Source organism: Balaenoptera musculus, chromosome 4 (assembly GCF_009873245.2).
Source record: "Balaenoptera musculus isolate JJ_BM4_2016_0621 chromosome 4, mBalMus1.pri.v3, whole genome shotgun sequence".
In the NCBI taxonomy this organism is placed as follows: Eukaryota; Metazoa; Chordata; class Mammalia; order Artiodactyla; family Balaenopteridae; genus Balaenoptera; species Balaenoptera musculus.
This window is the reverse complement of record NC_045788.1, coordinates 4,876,869-4,895,774: the sequence shown is the minus strand read 5'-3', so window position 1 is coordinate 4,895,774 and position 18,906 is coordinate 4,876,869. Positions and strand designations below refer to the sequence as shown.

At 38.6% G+C, this 18,906-nt stretch overlaps 1 protein-coding gene across 3 annotated transcripts in view; it reads right to left on the bottom strand.

Moving 5' to 3' along the window:
- ZNF385D (zinc finger protein 385D) overlaps positions 1 to 18,906 on the bottom strand; it is a 953,569-nt gene that overhangs the window by 612,709 nt on the left and 321,954 nt on the right. The window lies entirely within an intron of this gene.

Genomic DNA, 18,906 nt, shown 5'->3' with positions numbered 1-18,906 from the left:
ACATAAGACAACTGGACTCAGGTTCCCAGCAGTATCCTCTAATTAACCACACAGATCTTCTTTTAACTGAGTTAAAACCCTCCATCAATAGCTTTGGTCAATCACAACGCTTATTTACATATCTAAGCAAACTGTCCAAATCATCAAATGCTTGAGGAAAATAATTGGCAGGAAAGACTACAAAAACAAGGAGTAACCCTGAGAAACAGGGCTAAATCAGGAATGAGAAGAAAGAATCTTGGAGAGAAATAAATGTATAATTTGTATCTTCAAAGGGTTTCAAGATGCTATTACAGCTCTAAAAATAGGTCTGTTATTTAAAAACCAAAACCAAAACCCAATTTACCTTTCTCAGAAATTAAAAGCATGGCTGCTGAAATTTAAAACAGGGGGCGGGGGTGAGGGGGGAGAAAGAAAGAAAAGACAACTCAACAGAAGTATAGAATTACCACTGGCAACAGATTAACTCAGTGCACTAGAAGTTTAAAGCAAGGAAAGAGATTCTTCCAGAACACAGAATACAAAGGTGTCAATACATCCTCACATCCCTCACTCCTGGACAGCGCAATCTCCAAGGATAAACAAAACAATCTTACAAGCTGCCAGAGAGAAGGAAGAGGATACCTAGGAAGAAATATGAACCAAACTCACTCGTAACAAGAAATGCTAATAAAACAAAACCAAAACAAAATATAAATGACCAGCATAGCAATATGTAAAATGTGCTAAGACTGTTTTGAACCTGAAATGTACATCCACCCTCCAAAATATTCAAAATAGAAAAATTATATATACATATATATATATATATGAATACTCAGAAAAATTACTATCCATGGAACTTTTCAAAAGAAATATGATAGATGTATGCAAATGGAAAAATGAATTGAAGGGAAAAATGACAGGTATACAAGAAATAATAATGAGTAGACAAAGCTGCTAAGAATAGTGATTAACATAATATATCGGTTAATAATGGAATTTCGATGTAAATATTCACAAAACTGAAATGCAGAGTGCAATAAAAATAGAAATTAATAAATGGTTGACAAGAGTAACTCTTTGGAAACAGACTTTACACAAATTAAAAAGAAAACTATAAGACTGCAAAATAACCTGAAAAGTGTTTACAGTTTAAAGTGGCTCTTACAAAGGTTCCAGGACTAAATTAGAAGCAGAAGAAGAGAGAATTCTCAGTTCTTATATATGTCTTTATTGTTTGAATTGTTTATAATAAGCATATATCACTCCTTTTTTAAACATTAAACATACCTGTGGCCATAGGATGGGTCTATCTGCTATTTACCTAAGCAAATAATTTACAGAGAAAGATGCTAAAGAATTACTTCCTTGCCAATTACAGGATTTAATTCAAAGCAAATAGGTTTAGTGTCAAGCATTACACAACGTGCCAGTGGATCCATTTTATAGGACCATTTCATCAATTTATTATACCACAAATTAGCATATAAATATTGGTAATAGCTAAATAGACTGCAAACACATACATTGCACTATATTTTTTATTCTCCTATGCTCCATAAGGCATCATGCAAAGATGCAAACTCTTTCATGTCACTGACACCTAAGGCAACTTGAAAGAAAACATCCAGGCTTGTCTCAACTTCCACCTGATTATTTCCTTTCTCTTTCCGTAGCAATCATGCTGGAGAACTTTGTCTCCACCCTCTTAGATAGCCCCACTGCTCACTGGAATTCATTTCCAATCCTTTGGTTTATCAGCCTTGTTTTTGGTGCCTCTTGGTACCATTCCTGTCCATTCATCCAGTCGGGCACCCTCGTACTTATATGTCTCAGCCTGGAAATCTGAGCTGTGAACACTCATCCGGGAGTGAACAGGAGTGAACATCCACACTTCTTGTCTGTTTCTGGAGACAAGTGCTTAATTGCAGAAACCATCTGGCTCCTGGCTCTTGGTCTTTCTCCTGTTTTCACCGTCCCCGTATATTCTTTCAGCATTACCTCTGGAAATTGATCTCTATCTCCTGGCTTCCCTGTGAAGACCTGCTTGAAATCACTCTTGTGCTTTTGATGTCTGAACCTATGCCAGGGTTCTAGGAAACATCCCAAGCCTGCATTTTTCTGGCTGGCACCTTGACTGATGTGCCCATATACCTGTCAAAACTGGACCTTTTCCACTGACATGGGAAACAATGGCCATTCTACAGGAGCTATGATTGCCACCCTTTTGCGAGCAAGTCAAAAAGACAAGGGAGAGTTTCTCATATTGTTAAGAAGGGCTTTATAAAGGTCATGGGGGAATCAACATAAATTTGGAGATAAACTTATTTATAGTTTCAGCACGTGCTACTTCTTATTATGAAATCTCATAGATTCGCTACCTACTCTCCAAAATAGTTCTTTTATCTCTTTTAGAAGAGTGTTTCTCAGCCGGGAACAATCCCCCTGACCCCCGCCCCCAAGGGAACAGGGCAATGTTTGGAGATATTTGGGTTTGTCATAACTGGGAGATGCCACTGGCGTTTAATGAGTAGAGGCCGGGAATGCCTCTAAACGTTCTACAATGCAGAAGACTGTCCCTCACAACCAAGAATTATCCAGTCAAAAATGGCAACGGTGATGAGATTAAGAAATCGATCTAGACACTATACTTAACTGCTAGTTCCAAGATGGCAGGAGAATTGTGTTCTTGCACACTAAGCTAAACCGATCTTTCTACCTCTTCTTTCCTTCCTGCCACTTCACTGCTTATTTGAACTCAGACAGGGCCATCTGAATTTCTTTCCTCAATGGAAGACAAGGATGACTGAGAACATTCAGGAGTGAGAATGTGTAAGAACTGGACTGTAATTTTTCATCTTCTCATTTTCCCTTCTGCAAAGACCAAAAGGTTGTGTTCCAAAACATGTGGAGGCTTTTTCCACCCATATCAGGCTGAGAGCCATGTGACCTTGCAGTGAGCTTTGCATAAGTTCAAAATAACCTTTTGTGTGAAAAAGCTGGAGATTTTAAGGTCGTTTTTGCAGCATAACCTAGCCCGTCCTCCTGACATTCATCTTTACATGCCAAACTTCTAACCTGCCTTCATGGCTGAAAAACAGTAGGCATTTAATAAATGTTTATTGAATTCATAAATTTATACATATATGCATATATGTACACACACACACACACACACACAACTCTGCCTTAGCTCAAATGACTTAATTGGAACAATTGTTTCCTAACTTTTAACATGCAAAAGCCACTAAATATTTTAAATGTTATTTTAAATGTTAGAAAATATTTCAAACTTTTAAAGCCCAAAGAGTAATATAAAAGATTCAGTGTACCTGCCACTCAGATTTAATACAGGTTACTATTTTGTTATATATTTTACAGGTATTATTGTCTTAAGAAATAACATTACAGATAAAATTGAAGCTCAGTTTTCTTCTGTAAATTTTTGCTGTATATATATTTTAGGCTGTGTTAAGTGTACATCAGTTTGGGATTACATGAAGACATAGAGAATCATTCCTTTTTTTTTTAGGATGAAGTAACTCTTCATTTTGGGTAACACTTTTGTGAAAGTCCATTTTGGCTTATATTAGTATTGCTATACAGTGGTCTTTTGGTTAGCAGATCTCTTTCCAGCTTTGTTTCAACTCTTCTGTGTTGTTATATTTTCACTATATCCCTTGTAAGGAAATCAAAGTTCTATTATTTTTTGCTTCTAATTTTGTCAGTAATTTCCACATTATAACTAGAAAATTACTATGTTTATATTTACTTTGATTGATTTAGGGTTATCTCTACCATTTTTTTGTGTTATCATTGCTTCTTTCCCTTTTCCCCCTTTCTGATATAGATTTTAATTTATTCAACTTTTCCCTCCATACTCATTTGCAGTAAGTGAATCCACTACTTTTTAAATACTTTTAGTAGTTATATTTAATTGTTAAGTTGCACACTTGGCAACAAAGTCTAAAGTTATAACATTTCTCCTCCCATTTTCATTTTTATGGCTTTCTAGTATTTTAGCATGCCTTGTTCTACCGAAATTAAAACATTTCTATTGTTTAACCATCTATATTTGGATTTATTAATATGTTCACCTATATATTTGAACTGAATTTCTCCTTGCATCTAACTTGTTTGTTACAGATTCAATTTATTTCTGGTAAGTTGTAGTTCCAAACTACAACTTTGATATTTGTTTCAGTAGAGTTCTAGGAATGGAAAATTCAGATTTTATCTTGTGTTCATTTCAAATTTCCTATTAAAAGTTTTAAGCTGGGTACAGAATTTTACAATATTTATTTCCCATTAGTACTCTGAAGATAATATTTCATTAACTTCTACTTGATATGAATTCAACTAATTAAATTAATTTTTTTTGTAGGTAAACTGTCTTTTTCTTCTGGTTTCTTTTAAAATGTTCTCTTCACTTTGATTTTACTTTTAAGATATTTTGCACTATCAATCACCCTATTTAGAACTATGTGTAATTACTGTCTGTTAAGGATATATGCCTTTCTTTAAACAATTTTGGAAAATCATTGGTTAGTTTCCTTTTTCTTTATTGTCTCTTTTTCATTCTCTCTATTTCACTCTGGATAGTCTATCACCACATAGATTGTGCCTTATCACTCTAAACTCCATTTCTGTTAACTTCCTTTTTATAATTGTCTTGTTTTTATAGTTTTTCTGGTAATTTTGTCATGAGTAACTCCCAACACACAAAGAATTCCTCCTTCAAAATGATCAAATCTGCCTATTAATGTACCTATTGAGATTTAAATATCTCTACTATATTTTTCATTTGTACTTATATCTGATTAGTTTCTAATTCTCTAAGTGACTGTCATTTCCTCTTCTGTGACACACGCTAGTTCTTCTCTGTCACTACGATAATTTTAGAAATTATTCTTCGGAGTTTCTTTGAGAGGATTCCCTTTTATCCAGTTTTCAAGTGTGACTCCTCCTCTTCCTTGTGTTGGCTTTCTTTCCCTCCTTGTGGTCTCTTCACATGTCCATCATGTCTTATCCTTCGTCTGGATTGCATTAGTATCCTGTGTGCCTTGGGTCGTGGGCGTGTCCCTATGGAGATATTTGACCTTTGCTTTTACAGAGTGATCAGCTTTCTCACAGAATTTGGTGGAGTTTAAATGTTCATTTTTGAAATTACATTCATAACACACAGGATGTGTAAATCTGGACTCTACCTACAGAGCCCAGGTCTGGAAGTGTAATTTCCTCAACCCCCTTCTCTACCCACATATACACTTACAGCCCGGATAGATAGAGAACCTCCTTGCCACTTCCAGTTTCATGGGCAGAGTTATTTAAATTCCTTTTTTTGGAGGAGCTATCCCTGTAGGGTCCCGGCTTCATGCAGCAGCCTCTATTCCAGTCTCTCATCTGCTATCCACGGGTGGGGAATAAACGGAGGCCCTAGGACATAGGACTGGTATCTGATCTGAAATTCTCCAGGGCAAGGCATTTGCACTTTGTTTCTGGAATAAGAATTTATTTAAGCTCAAATACACACACTTTTTAAATTACTGTTACATTTTCACATATTTTTATCTCTATGGGCAGAGATGGGAAAGTTCATTTTAATTCATTCAGATAGGTTCAGGACAGGGCATCAATTATGTCCAGGATAACTCTAATGTCAAAATAGATGTCTGACCCCCCTCACATAGTAATGGCTAAACTTCTAGCATTTATGAATTCAGTAAAGCTACTAAATGAACGTGTGTTTTATTAATCACAACTACATAACACGAGAAATGTGGGCACGGATATACAAAACATGATTATTCAGCCTAATTCTAAAGGAAATCCTTTTATTTATGTGTTAATTTCTACACTCATTACAATAACCAAAAGATTTCTTAGGTGTGTGTGACCAGTTTGTTCACATAGGAGCGTATGTACCCACCACGGTTCTGCTTAACTATTTTGGAGACTAAGTTTATGCTTTGGTATATGCCCTCCATTCAGGACTAGCTACATGAACCTATGCTCCTATACATAATCTGTAGCAACCGGTGAAAAGTGCAAATGGGAGGCCCTTTTTACAAATTATTAAGAATTTCAAGATAGAAAGCAGGGCATTAAGCTGCCTTCTGAGCAGGGAGTTCCACATGACTGTACAAGTCACAAGCCCAGGAAGCAGGCTTTGCTTCTCTCTACTACTACTTCGAGATTCAGTAAACCTAATTCACTCATTGATTCAATGTGTTTTTTTTCTTCTTCCTTTTGGGTGAAGTAGAAATGAATAGCTTTATTGCTTTGCCAGGCAAAGGGGGACACAGCGGGCTCCTGCCCTCGAAAATTGTGTGTCCCCCAATGTGTTTTTATGAATTTTCAATGTCTTAAGTGCTGTGATAGAAAATGAACAAAAGGAAATAACATTTGTAATTAAATGACTGCATAAGTACTTTATAACTGTTTCACTAAATTACGTTAAAATTAGCAACTCTGTTGATTTTCAAACAAAAATGTATAAAACTTCAAAAATGCAATACAAATATTTAATTTGCACTCTTCTCTAGGAATCTTCATTCATGGGTGCTTAGGAAAGTCTGGATTCTATGTAACTATTCCATGATTTGTCACACAATATAGGATAAGGAATTCTTAAAGTGGTGTGGAGTTACAGAGCTATGACTGGGAATTAAGAACCTCACAAATGAGGACAGCCTGCAAGGTCTCCCCTGAAAGGAGACCCCGGCAGGAGGGGCAATGTTGGATGTATAGATTTCAAGGATGATGGTGGAAGTTCTTTTTCTTTTTTTAAGTTGAATCCCATGGGGAACGCAAGATGGAGACAGTTTCTGTGCTCCAGCAATTTCATCAGCAAGAACAGCTGGAACCTAAATATAGATAAGTCTCTAAACACAGCAGCCAGCACGATTAAGACTCTTGACATGGGAGCAACCAGACTTCGGCTAAATGCAGATGCTCTAAACCTCAAAGCCTCAGAAGAAGGCAGGGTCAGCAAAGAGAAATGTCAGAAACCCACAGCACAGGCAGGCTCCCAGGTATTCGAGGATGGAAACAAAGAAAAGTGACTTTAAAATAGAAGCAATCAATATTATTCCCAGATTCCAGTGCCCTGGGTTCTGAGTCAAGCGTTTTGAATCCTGGCTCCACCACTAACTAGATCTGTGCCTTTAAACATGTTGCTTTAATTCTCTCAACTTCCGTTTTCTCATGTACTTTATGGGAGCACTGAGTGAGTTAACCCAAGTAGAGTTCTCACTTCAATGCCAGGTCCATAATTAAGTACTCAAGAAGAGCTGAAGCAGAAAGATTCTTTCAGGAATCCACAACAAATGACGGTGCCTAATATAATGAAAATGGCTTAGGGATGAGTACCATTTGGCTCTTTTCAAGCATTTCCTGTAACTCAGTATTTCCCATATTTGTATGCAAATGGGAATCCCATCCCCAGAAATTACTAACACCTGTGTCCTTCTCCCTGAAATTGTGATTTAACTGGTCTAGGGTGTGGATTGGACTTGGAATACTTAAAAGCATGCTTAGCTGGTTCTAATGCACAGACAAGTCTGGGAACCTGGTTCTAATTTGTTCTGTGATGTGACAAAATGCATGAAATCTCATTTAGCCTCAGTTTCCCTATCTATGACATGGAGAGGCAGAGAGAGGTATAGAATAAGGACTCTATGTTTGGTTAACAGCACCAGATTGGCACGCAGAACTAACTGAGTGTGAATAAGGTCTTAGTCACTGACTAGCTCTGCAATTAAGGCAACTTAAATTCTCTGTACTTCAGGTTTCTCATCTATAAATAAGGTACCTAGAACTGTAACACTCAGAGGGTTATTATAATATCTAAATAAGATAACCCATATAAAGTACAGAGACTAGCACATGATTAATCCTCTAAAGAATGTTAGCTATTATTATTATTATTAACATTATTTTTAACTCACAAGCATTGCACACATTAATTATTGAATTGCTAATCTTGCACACCCATTTCCATATTGATTTATTGACTTCAATATTGATTTTATTAAATAGCCCCTCCCCAAATTCTAATTTTCTCAACTTGGGGTTACTCTGTGACCTTTCTACTCTAAGCTTCTCAGAACTTCAGAGAAAACTAATATTATCAAGAAATAACACATCACTCTATGATATTAGCTCAGCTCTTTGTACCTAAAACAAATACAACCCCCCAAAAATCAATAAAAAAGAAATGACACATCAAAAGTTCCTAAGGTCAGCAAGTAAAGAGCCTGGACACTATGATAGCATACCCTGGATATTATCAGAAATCTATGGTTCTAGAAAGAAAATAAGTCCTAAGCAAACTCAACATTATGTAGTGGATTATTTTTTAAGAATGAAAAAGGAATAGAAAACAAATTGGAAAAGAAAATATTCAAGGAAAACATTTAAAATTTTTTTAAAAATACTATTCAGAAATAGCATCTATTCTCTCAAATAACATATGCAAAATAGTTACCAGGAACAGGAAGTGAACATTTTTTAAGGGTCAAAAGTCCACCGTGGCTTGTTTGTTTCACATGGAAGGCAGCAATGGATCACACTTAAGGATCAGGGAAGAGGCAAAGAACTGAAGATAAAAATGGGGAGTCTGGAGAAGGGAAATAGAGAGAAAATAAAAGGACACAGTTCTCTGTACCTCAAAGATAGTATGTATTTCAGCCTGCTCTTTTTTTTTTTTTTTAATTAACTAATTCAATTATTTATCTTTGGCTATGTTGGGTCTTCGTTTCTGTGCGAGGGCTTTCTCTAGTTGTGGCGAGCGGGGGCCACTCTTCATCGCGGTGCGCGGGCCTCTCACTATCGCGGCCTCTCTTGTTGCGGAGCACAGGCTCCAGACGCGCAGGCTCAGTAGTTGTGGCTCACGGGCCCAGTTGCTCCGCGGCATGTGGGATCTTCCCAGACCAGGGCTCGAACCCGTGTCCCCTGCATCGGCAGGCGGATTCTCAACCACTGCGCCACCAGGGAAGCCCCCAGCCTGCTCTTTACAAACATTTCCCCCCTCACTGAGGCTTTTCTCGTTTTTATCTTCCCTACCCATGCTTTGTCTACGGCATGGTATCCGTATCGTGAAACTTTCAATTAACCTGGTTAAATGGTAGAGAAGTAGCAGAAAGAGATTGTGAGGGATAAGACAAAAGTGAGAACAGAAGGAAGCAGTGTGGCAGCTAAGCCTGGCCAGGATCCACCTCAACTCATTCACGCTTAGCGCCACCCAGTAGTAGCTCAGTCAACTTAGAGACCATATGCTTTAAACTCAAAGACCAGGAGTGGTGGGAACATCCTCATAACGCTATTATCATGCACATATCACTTTTCTGTTAACATTTGAAATCCCAGCGGCATAGGACATTTCTTAAAAGGATCGCACTGACAGACGACATCTGATTTCTCCTTCCAAATTCAAGTTTTACATCAAAACCCATCTTCACTGAGAATCAAATGGAGTCATCTGGACAATGTTTCTTCCCTCTGCATGTTTAGATAAATTACAAAGCTGATTCAGGCCAAAGGCAAATGAAGAGAAGTTGATTGAAACAAACAGACATTCAAATACGGCTTGAAAGTTAAGAGATGCATTTTATATCAAAATGAGGATTCAGTGAATTTCAGTCGAAAGTACTTTATCCTCTCATGGATTCCAATATACTGCAGGTCGAGTCATAGGCATCTCATATTGCTGAAAGGAATGATTTATGATAGACGAAGGCTGTAAGTAAGAACTTCGAAGGGTACCCTGCAGTTAGGAGAGGGTGAACGGGCTGCCTGGGGCCAGTGATGCTGGGTTCATTAAAGGACTCAGTACAGGTAAGGTCCAGCACTGTTCAGAATTAATTAAAGAGGTGATTTTCTTCGTTCTGGATGCTTAGGTTTTAACAAAGATCTACCAAATTACCTTACAAATGAACCGATTCAGTAAAACCAGGGGGTGAGGGTAACGGCACTCAGGCAGGTGGTAACTTACAACAACTGTCAGATTAAAAAAAATCAAGATTAATAATATCAATGTTTACCAAATACTTACTACACGTTGTGGATTGATTTAAGTGCTTTAGATGCATTCATTTGAATCATCACAGTACCCCCAAAGAAGTAGAGATCCTATTACTCCCCTAATTAAGCAGCTGAGAGTACAGATATAATAGGGAAGAAGAAATCTGACTCCACCTTAGATCTGTTTCTTTTATTTTAACCTTTGTGCTCTGTTGCCCGTGTTTAGTCATGCTGGCTCTGCACCATTCGTAAAAGGATGGTGCCTATAGCCTGATATAGACAGGATAGCCCGTTCTCAAAGCTCTGACCTTTTAAGGTAAGTTTCCTTTTACATATAGAGAAAAAAAGTTTCAGAACAGATAATAATATTTGCCTTATTGGAGGTTTACAGGAACATTGCAACCTGACCTATAAGGACGGCTGCAAGAACAAAGGATTCCCACACCAAGAAGTTTGCAACAGCTAACCATGCCCCTCCCTCACTTTGCCCTTAAAAATGCTTTGCTGAAACCCTTCGAGGAGTTCAGGGTTTTGGGGCATGGGTCACCCACCTCCTTGCATGGCCCTGAAATAAACCCTTCTCTGCTCCAAACTCCGATGTTTAGGTTTGCTTGGCCTCACTGTGTGTCGGGCACACGAACTTGCGTTCGGTAACACAGAGGCACAGAGAGGTGAGGTAACTTGCCCAAGGTTCCATGGCTGGCAAAGCATGAAGCAACATTTGAGCTACATCACCCAGTTCTGAAATCCTTGCTCTCAACCACCACACCAAGCAACGAAGACTGAGCTGAAATTCAGAGACTAAGTTCTTATCCAAACATCGCAATTGCATGGAGTGAGGTCCCAGAGTAGAAGAGGAACAGTGTGACGTGTTGAAGACACAGGGAAGCGCAAAATCCTGGGAGGAAAGGGGTTGGACTATTTTTTAAAGACCTCAAGTTTCCCAGAAGTTCTAAGGACATAACGGAAGGAGATGTTATCTGTCAAAGTTCAGGGCATCACTCCACTGGGAGGAAGACATCCTGAGAGCCAAAGGCAAACTGAAATAACCCCATGGCTATCATCACGGAAAGCAAAGTGATTATACCGGGAATAACTTCCTTGAACAATTTCTGATCAAGAAGAAATTAAAAACATAAAAAAACAATTTCCAGTAAAAACTTATTTGAGCAGTTTGTATTAGGTCACACCAGATTGCCTTTAATATTTACTTCGGTACCAAGAACCACGACTAAAAATGCTCTAGCTAAAACTAGAGTAATAATCAGGATGTAGGGTGGCCAGTCATCCTGGTTCACCTAGAACGTTCGTCATTTTAACACAAAATGCTGCATCCTGGGAAATCCCTGAGTCCAAGCAAACAAAAATGATTTTCCTGGGGCAGGTAGTCCCAGTTTTAAAACTGAAAATCCTGCTCCCAGAGAACCTAACAGTCCTGGGCAAACCAGATGATTGGTCATCTTACCAGGATAATACATTAAATTAAAGTCCTATCCTAATTATCATGAATTGAATCTCAAAAGAGGGAATTTACATGGTTAAAATTTATTGACAGAAAGACATTTAAAATGAGAGAGAAAGAAGTCAACTTGAATACAGTATACTGTAAAAATATGTATCACAGATTTAACACATTGTGCAATAAAAATATATAAATAGATGTTGGAGCTATCAAATGATCTCATAAGTAGTATCATGCAATGCTAATTCACACCAGCTTTCTTACTGGCATGTTATTTTCAAGAATACTGTAATCATCACAAATATTTTAATTCAAAAATACATCAATAAATATTTTAAAAAGTAACATTAAGTATGGTAAAAGCAATAATCAGGGCAATGAAATATTGCACATTTTAGTTTCTTTGATATTCTCACAAAAGTAATGTATATGATAATTGAATAAAAATATCTGAAATCAGTGCAGAGACGTGTCGAATTTATCCTTTGTGAGAGTGTTTCAAGATTTAGATGTCAAATATTTTAAACATATGTTTAATGGGAAAGTTTTAAAAATAGCACCACTTAACCATTTTACATTGTTTTTAGGTTACCCAAAAGATTTGCACATAAAGTCAACACTGCAGATTTATATATCGCCGTCTGTGCAAGAAAATCACTGAACACTGAGTAATTTAATGTTAGCTTGCATCTGGGTATCAGTGAACCGTATAGTGAATACAAAGTGTTCTGGGTGAAGAGTGTGAAAACCCTTATATCACTTAGTCTGATCTCCATTAAAAAGCAATCAGGTTCAGAATAACTAGTAGAGTGCGAAGAAATACTAGAAGACCGACAAAACTTTCCCACCCTGTCTTCATAGGGCCAGGTAATGCCATTTAAGTTCTCGTGAGATACAGAGCTGTTCAGCCTTGTTCCCTTTGCTCATATAGCAAAATCTCCCCTACTTCTTTCTTTCAAAGATCTTTTGAATGTTAAGCAAAATGCTGCACTAAATCCAAGCATAATACCCTTCAACTAAAAAGAAAACGCGATTACTTATCACGGAAACCCAGAGCATGACCGCGCCTGCACCAAAAAAGTGGTTTCTTGAAAACGACATTTCAAAACGAGTTTTAAAAGTGTTGTCTTTGTCTTGAAATACTGTGAGCTAAGCCGTGAGTAGCTGCTAAAGTAATCGTCATTGGTAAGTTGTGCTCAGAGGGAAAATATGGCAGAAAGACAGGAGAAAGAACAGTGGCCAGATCAGCCTAAAGGAAACGTTCCTCCAAACTCCCACCTTATCGAGGAGACTTCTATAAAAGAAGCAATGCGCCAGGGCTATTTTCAAGGGGATTTTCTGGAAGAAACAAGTGGTTGTGGTTCATTCTAAGAGGCAGAATGTAAGCTACAAAATTATGACCACTCTGCAGAAAAATGAAGAGAATCTTGGCATCCAGGAGCACTAAGGATCCTGTCAGGTGTCCCAGGCAGTAAAGACATGCAGTGTCCTGGTGGCTCAGTGATGAGTGATTAGGAACAGTGAACACGAAGAGTCCGAGTGAAAAGGCATCGCTAAAAGGGAAAAAGCAGAAATGGAAAGTAAAGAGCCAAGGTAAAATGTATTCGTTTTCCTAGGCTTTGACAACTAGGATTAAAAAGATATGGTGCCAGCAAGTGGTAGGGCGCTTACCAGGAGGACAAGGACACTCTGGCAGGAGCCTCGCCTCCACCAAGAGCATTTACACAACATATACGAAACTCAATGATGTTCGGGGGTTAGAGAAACGGATTCAGATAAACAGTAGGAACTAAATCAATTGAGGACCACAGGTAAAAGGGAGCAGATTCATGGAGGAGAGACTGCTCAATTGTTCTCAGGAGTAAATGACAGGGAAGAATACAGATAATACTCACTTTTCCCCACAGCAGAGCATGGTTAATCAACCAAATAACTATATTTTAGGGACTTCCCTGGTGGTGCAGTGGTTAAGAATCCACCTGCCAATGCAGGGGACACGGGTTCGAGCCCCGGTCCGGGAAGATCCCACATGCCGCGGAGCAACTAAGCCCGTGCGCCACAACTACTGAGCCTGCGCTCTAGAGCCCATGAGCCACAACTATGGAACCCACGAGCCACAACTATGGAACCCACAAGCCACAACTACTGATCCCACATGCCACAACTACTGAAGCCCACGCACCTAGAGCCCGTGCTCTGCAACGAGAAGCCACCGCAATGAGAAGCCCACGCACCACAACAAAGAGTAGCCCGTCTCGCCGCACCTAGAGAAAGCCCACGTGCAGCAATGAAGACCCAACACAGCCAAAAAAAAAACACAAAAGACTGTATTTTAAAGCATGCTGCCAACCGAGATACACAGAGGCCACCAAGTTTGGGTCCAATAAGAGTAATGATTGGAATAAGTCTTCTATATATGAAGTGATCTAAGAGGAAAAGCAAGAGAACTACATCAAGTGACAAAAGTATTGTGAGAAAGTCACAAACCCAGGGAGAATGGAAGAGTGGGAAATACTTGAATGAGAGAGAGAGAAGAAAAAGCAGAAGCGCTATGAACATCAGGGTGTACGGTATAGGAAATTGAATTCCATCTGGATTTATTAAGCACTAACCAAGAGCAAAGTGCTAGACTAGGATTTGCAAGGACAACAGGATGACTAATATACAAGAAAGATGTCTCTCAACTAAATACAAACATCCAAGAGAGACAAAATGTGTCAGTGGTAGGCTCCCTAAATTACTGAGGAGACTTTATAAATTATTGGCTAACTTCACGATCCCTGGAATCAAATGGCCTTCCTTGGAATCCTAGCTGTCCTACTTACTATCTGCCTGCCCTTGGACTTGTTACCCAATTTTTTTTTACCTCAGTTTCTTCATCATTAAAATGGGCATAATAGTAGCATCTGTTTCACAGGGTTGTTCAAGGCAGTTAAATGAGATAATACACGCAGAACAGCTGGAATGGAGCCTGGAGCAGGATTAACATTGACAAATGTTATTAGTGTTGCTGTTGGTGTCATTATCATCAAAATCTACAGACTGAAGTAAACGTTATTCTACTAAAGCAGAGTTCCAAACACATTCTTTACTTACATTCCTGACAGCTTAATCAATCAAAAGTTTGGTGAAACTAGCCTTATGTGGGGAGCTTAATTCTAATTCTTTTGGTTGTAGGCAGAAAAGAAATAGTTAATATTCTGACATCAAGAACTTCAGATCTTGATAATAAATGATAAGCATCACAGATTCCTACATGCTAAGCAAAGAAATATACACCCAAGACTCTATAGTTAAGCATGTTTCTTAAATGTACCCTGCAGTGATGGATATTCTCATTATTGGGTCTATCATATCAAAGAAAGTTAAAATATATATGATCAGGCATGATCCTAAGGATGGAGACTCCAAATTATAATCAAATTACCTTTCGTTTCAACAATGCCTTGTAATTTATGTAGCGGTCTAGGGAGGTTTTGGGGTTTCACAATGACATACTAACAAAATGACTATAAAAGATGCCTATGCAGAACATGGAAATAAGCCAAAAGTGGGAAAGCTATTGCCAAAAGTAGCTAAAAACCTCTAAGGATGTCAATATGACTGATGTAAATCATGAATGGAGCCTTCTGAAACGATTAATAACAATACAAACTCTCTCTTTGGCTATGATCCAAGCAACAGACAGAATATATAAGATACAGGTAATAAGCAGGCTTATTGTCAGAGGCAGATGGCATGCTAGCCTTAGAAAATGTTACCTTTCTAACCCTGAAAGCATCACACCCTAGTTTTAACAACCCCAGTAGCTTCTTAACTAGTACATGCTAAGTTTAGAACTTCTGATCATGACATCCAATGTCCTTGTCTACCTGTCTCCAGTCTACCATTCCAGCCAAATGTTCCATCATTCTCCTTTAATGCAAAGTGTACCATAAATCTAGTCCCATCAGACTAGAGAATATTCAATTTTAGTATATTACTTTGAATCACATGAAAGTATAGGCAGTAAGCTATTTTTGACCCACAAAATGACAATTTCACGTGGTTCAACCTAATACGTAACATAAAAATGGGACATTTTATGTTAAATTTTCTGCAAATCTAGGATAATTATATTCCAAGATTGTTAGGGAAACTGAATAGGTTACTAAATGATTTTGGTTAAAAAAAAAAGACATATTTTTTATGAGTGTACTGTTTTAGGAATTGAGCTTTTGATGGATGTATTCCATTGGCTACTGCAGGACTCTCCATTCTTTTCCACCCTGTTCTGTGACTGGGAGACTAATCTACATTGACTGCATCAACTGGCTTCCTTGTCCTCTGGCTCTTAATTGGATTTAGCCACTGGGGATCCGTGGCGGGGTATCAGAGGGAAGGAGGAGCAGGGGGTTGGAATTTGGTTTCCTGCTCCATCCATGCGGGGTTGCGTGAGGCTGGCTATGTTTCCCTCCCCTGTTCCCACTGATGGTCACTGCTCTTCTCCAGGTTTCTGTGTTTACCTGACTCTGCTTCTGAGCTCCTGCAGCTGTTCCTTCCTCTTGCTGTTAAACCTGTGGTGTGATCAACTCCACCATTATCCTCATGATTCTTCCACATGCTCCCCACACCTTAGTAAATGGTCTCCATATTAAACCATCGTGAACCAACCACCCTAGTTTGAATGTGTCATCTGTTGTGTGCTGGAATACTAACTGACACAGGGCTAAATTCTTTATATATGTTATTCGCATTTAATTCTTACAACCCTTTGAGGAAGATTTAATTCTTATCCTCATTTTATGGATAAAGTTACTGAAGCTCAGAGAGGCTAGATAACTTGCCCAAGGTCAAACAATTGGTTGCAGATTTAGTGTCGGGATTTCAGCAGTCTGACTCCAGACGCTACAGTTTTTGATGGGTGATGGGGATTTGCTCTCCTGATTTTGTAAAATGATGAAAAATAAATCTCAGAAATCGTACGCTGATACAAAGAAATCGTGCTGATGACAAGTTTGTAGGGTGGATTATTCCTTAGACAAGGTAGATTGTCTCATATGGTATGTTTTGGGGGCATGGTAAACAATTATGGGAATAAAGTCTTAATTAGACACTGGAGACTTGCCATTTGATGTTCCAGATTTGTGTCAACAAACTTAGTTGAAATACAGAGAAGACCGACATTAAATTTTCTGACGATGCAAAGCTGGGATAGAATCAGGGTTTCAAAAATGTTGATGGGCTGGAAAAACTAGAGAAGGCAAATGACATTGAATGGCAGTCACTATTGCATTGAGCTATGTTTGTATTAGTCAACTCTCTGGCTTGCTAAAGATAGAGATCCAACTCAAACAGGCTTAAGCAGAGAAGAAGAGAATTTACTGGCTCAGGTAACTGAAGATTCTACAGGTGAACATTAAATAAAAATTAAAGAAGGGCCTCAAAAGGTGTCATTAGATGAGATCTCCTATTCTGTAGATTTCTCCTCTGCTTTCCTCTATGTTTACTCTTGAGAAGGTTCCTGTCACTGAGGGGGTTGATATTTTGCTTCTCAGGTTCAGAAGAGAAAAACGCTCTTTGAAACATCTCTACAAATGACCCAGAATTGTATATCACTGGCTCTGAAATACTGGACTGTGGCCAAAGGATTGTGGTATCTGATTGGCTTGACACGAATCCCATCCCCAGCTCAGAGAGGAGGATGAATCCTCACAAACACATGAATACAAGTTAGAGAAGGGTGATACACCAAAGAAAAATCAGGAAGATGTGATTAACAGAACAGTGAGTGAGGGTTAGATTAGGCAAATACACCATCTTAACTCATGATAACAACAAAATTCAAAACAATTTCAAAAATACAGAATGTGGAAGACATAGCTTAACTACAGTATTACTAATATTAAAAAGGTCTTGGGCTTTTCAGATGACATGAAGCTCGATATGAACCAACAGGGTAAGTTGGATACTTAATATGGGCTCAGACTGGCTCAGTAACTGAAGTTACTGTAAAGTTCCAATTTAAGAAAGAACATCTAGACATTTTGTATAGCTTCAGAATCAAAATGAACTCTTGTGTCTGAGACTTGACTTGTTTGATTCTTTTTTTTTTTTTTTTTAAATTTAATTTTGACTGTGTTGGGTCTTCCTTTCTGTGCGAGGGCTTTCTCTAGTTGTGGCAAGCGGGGGCCACTCTTCATCGCGGTGCGCGGGCCTCTCACTGTCGCGGCCTCTCTTGTTGCGGAGCACAGGCTCCAGACGCGCAGGCTCAGTAGTTGTGGCTCACAGGCCTAGTTGCTCCGCGGCATGTGGGATCTTCCCGGACCAGGGCTCGAACCCGTGTCCCCTGCATTGGCAGGCAGATTCTCAACCACTGCGCCACCAGGGAAGCCCCGACTTGTTTGATTCTTTGGAAGATCACAGACTTGCGTCAAATACTAACTATTCAACCTCTTTTTTTTTTTTTTTTTTTTTACTCTACATTATGCAAGAGGTCTGAGCTTTGCAATCACCAAATCAAGAGACTAATTTAAAATTCCAGTTCTCACAACTAGGATAGGTTGCAGTTCTCCAATTTCATGGACCCTATTAACAGGCTATCATTTGCAATGTTCCAGAGCTGAACAAAACTTCAAAGTCAGCAGTTTATTGTGGCTGACTGCCACACAATTATCTCCTTGACATCTTTGTCACTCAGACAGCAGAAGCCACTGTCATTTAGTTTAAAAGGGACAAAGCAGAAAGCGTTCTGGGTTATATATCCCAAATGCATACGTAGGAGCAGCAAGTATATGTGAAATCTGTAATTTCTTCTCAATTTTGCTATGAACCTAAAGCTGCTCTAAAAAAAATAAGTCTTTCAAAATATAAAAGACGAGGACTTCAGCTGAATATGAGGAAGGAGAGTCAGAGAGGAAATGAACTAGTCCTTCTGATGATGGAAAGAGATGCTGTGTGCAGAAACTTCCTTGTCATGATTTACTGTAAAGGGTATTAGATACATGATGCCAAATGGTGGGGGTGGTGAGGTACAAGGAAAGACTCTGCTTTGTGTGATTTAATACAGCACGCACAGACACACACACACACACACGGAAAACTTCTAGTAGAGAAAAAAGAGATAATTAAAGGGGAGGGGTTTTTAAGAAATGGGGAAGGAGATTCAGTCCAGAACACAAAACCAAATTTCGTCTTCCACAGTATTTGGGACTCTTCCATTGTCAAGCTGGGAAGAGAAAGCTACAAGCTTCTACCTCCCTTTCAATTTTCACTTCATTTCCAGTTGCTGGAAAGATTCAGAGAGATGAGCTCTTCATGAACAACTTTTCTTTCTAATACCACCTCATTTCAAATGCTGAGGTTAGGTGATATTTAAAAATAATTTTATGTATAAAGTACTGTAATCACTTTTAAAAATTATTCAGAACATCCTGCTTCTACTTTTTTTTTTTTTTACC